Below are 2,922 nucleotides of genomic sequence, written 5' to 3'. Positions count from 1 at the left end.
AGCACTAACTGCATGTTGTGCACTGTGCTCTGGAGCCAGCTGCTTGGGCTCGATTCCCAACTCAGTGTCCCATGTCCTCGGGAGTCACTTCCCCTCTGTGAATCTCAGGTCCCTCGTCTATAAAATGGCAGTAATAATAGTACCTACTTCACAAGATGACTTCACAGAGCCTGCCATGTTTTTCTGTGACCGGGCCTCATTCTGGGTATTTTACATATGAGGAAGATAATATTGTCACCCCCTTTCCACAGATGAGGAAACTGAGGCACAGGGAAGGAAAGTCCCTTGTCTTGGACACAGAGCTAGGAGGTGACTGATTTTCTGTTTACTCAATAATAGCACTTACTGCCAAAGGCCCATCTACTGAGCTGCTACCTCTGCTGAGCCCTGTGGAGTTACAGAAGGGGCGGGGTGTCTGAGCCAGGCCTTGATAGTAGACAGGTGGGAAGGGCATGGGCTGGGCATTCCAGGCAGAGAGAATCATGCGTGTGAAGGCCTGGAGGTTGGAAAGCATGGCAGACATCAGCTTCTGTGACGAGTGCGGAGTAAATGGGGGAAGGAGGGTGGAGTGGTTGACATGGGCACACCTTAAGTATCTTTAAATAAACATCTTGGAAACTTAGCTTCTGTCTTCAGGACACTGGAGAGTCACGGAAAGGTTTTGAGCAGGATTGGTCATTGGTAGGTGTGTGCCTTGGGAAGATCCACTGGGCTTCTTTGTGGACATAGATTGGAGGAGGAGACTAAGGCCTGGTACCCAGGGGAGGCTGGGACAGGAACGAAGCAGGAAGGGATGGGACTGGGTAGTGCCAAGGGCAGAAAGTGCAGGTGAAGGGACACTCTGGAGGCCAAGTGGACAGGCCGTAGGCCTTACAGACTTGGGAACGACAAGGCCAGGGAAGGGACCAAGGGATGGTCAGCTGCCCTCAAGATGGGAACCTGGGAGAAAGAACAGGTTTAAGGGGTGGTACTGAGGTTAGTTTGGAACATGGTGGGTATGAGGGGCTAAAGACACCCAGGGGAAGGTATCAGAAGAAGGTCACCGGACCCCCTGGGGCTTGGGGTGGTTGAGGCTGGAGACAGATTCAGAAACCAAAGTCATGAGGGTGGGTGTGGCAGCCCTGCATGGAAGGAAGAGAAGACCAGCCTAGAGAAATCGGCCTTAAGGCACTTACATATTTCTATCAGCAAGGAAAGATTTGGGCAGCAAGTAACAAAATCCTCACTGACAATAGGTGGAACAATGAGATAATTGTATATGGCACATCACAGGAGTTGGGGAAAGCTCTGGGCATGATATGATCCACAGCTCTGGGAGGGTCTTGTGGCCCCAGGTTTCCTCTCTCTGCTCTGCCACCCTCAGCTGAAGGCCTGGCTTCCGCATGGGCTCCTCTCATGATCCAAAAGTGGCTATTGCAGGTCCAAGTTTTAATACAGGAAGAGGGGGGCATCTTTTCTCATGTTGTCTGCAAGCAAAGAAACCTTTTCCCAAAGCCTCCCAGCAGACTTCCTCTTCCATCTCATTGGCCAAAATTGGCTGACATGCCCATCCTGAACTAATCACTGGCCAGAGTGATGGAGCCAGCATGCTCAGCTTGGATTCCTCAGGATCCCCATTGTCCCCCAGAACTGAGGCTGGGGGTAAGGTTTCAGTTTTAGAGGCTGGTGAATACTTGAATGAAACTGCCTTCCATAAGAAAGGCATAAGATTGGGAGGATGAGCGGACATTGATTGACTAATCAGCCAGGGCGGTCATGTACAATTATGCAGGCTGAGACCTACATAAGGGATGCCTGGCTGGCAGGGTGGAAACAAACAGAGGCTGAATTTCAAGGCTGGATATACCCAAAGGGGGCTTCTTTTCTCTAAGTAATGGGAAGGACCCATATGATGAGCAGTGACCCTTCAACCAATGTCCTCATACCAGAGAGAAGAGCTTACAGAAGAGACAGAAAAGGAGTTTCAGAGAGGAGCAGGAAAACCAGAAGAGTGGAAAGTATTGGTAAGAGATGAGGGAATTTTAAGGAGGGAGAAGTCAACGTTGTCAAATCATGCTAAACAGGCACAAGAGGTTGTTTTAATAACAGTGATAGAAAACACTTATATCGGACTTACTGTGAGTCAAGTGCTGCGCCAAGATTTGATACACGACAATTTATTTAACCCTATCAGCAGCCCTGTTAGGTACATTCTTTCCACATTTTACAGTTGAGGAAAGGAGGCCCAGAGAGGTTAAATAATTTGCCCACGGTCATACAAGAAGTGCAAACCTGGGATCTGAGCGCGGTTTGGTTGGTCGCCTTGTCCCGTGGGAGCTTAGAAACTCTGCTGTCTAGCTCTCTCTCTGCTGACCAGTCATTGTGGACCTTGCTGCTAAAGTCAGCCACTGGCTGGGGAGGCAGTTGCTTCTCCACTTCTCGAGGGAGGTGCCTGTGTGATCTGGCTTCCACTCCTCACTGCTGCTCTTTCCAAATTCCTCTAGAACAAGAAACCAGGCCCTGGTCACTTTAAGACTTAAAAAAAAAAAAAAGTGCTTGCTAAACATTCAGGAGGTACAAAGGAGTGTACAGTGGAAAGTCAGTCTTTCTCCCACGCTCAGGCTGTGTCTACTGATTTCTCAGGTCTCCTTCCAGGCAAATACCAGCAATATACATGTGTGTATAGAAGTGTGTCATTTATTTTTTCTTTCTCTCTACACAAGTGGTATCTAGTATGGCAAGGTGGTTACCATTACAGACGCTGGAGGCAGAGAGCCCTTGGGTATAAATCTGAACTCTGTCACTCACAAGCCCTGTGGCTTGGGGCAAGTGATTTCGCCTCCCTGTGCATGAGTTTGCCAATCAGTGAACTGGGATGATAACAGCACCTACCTCATGGGCTAATGATTATTCTCATTTCTACACCTTGTTTTTTTATATTAT

The 2,922-nt window shown here is 48.8% G+C and overlaps 1 protein-coding gene across 1 annotated transcript in view; it reads left to right on the top strand.

The window, feature by feature from the left end:
* KCNK6 (potassium two pore domain channel subfamily K member 6) overlaps positions 1-2,922 on the top strand; it is a 13,566-nt gene that overhangs the window by 7,899 nt on the left and 2,745 nt on the right. The window lies entirely within an intron of this gene.

The sequence above is a fragment of the Pteropus vampyrus genome, unplaced genomic scaffold (assembly GCF_000151845.1).
Source record: "Pteropus vampyrus isolate Shadow unplaced genomic scaffold, Pvam_2.0 Scaffold203, whole genome shotgun sequence".
In the NCBI taxonomy this organism is placed as follows: Eukaryota; Metazoa; Chordata; class Mammalia; order Chiroptera; family Pteropodidae; genus Pteropus; species Pteropus vampyrus.
Note: the sequence above shows the minus strand (reverse complement) of the source record. Positions and strands in the feature narration are given on the sequence as shown.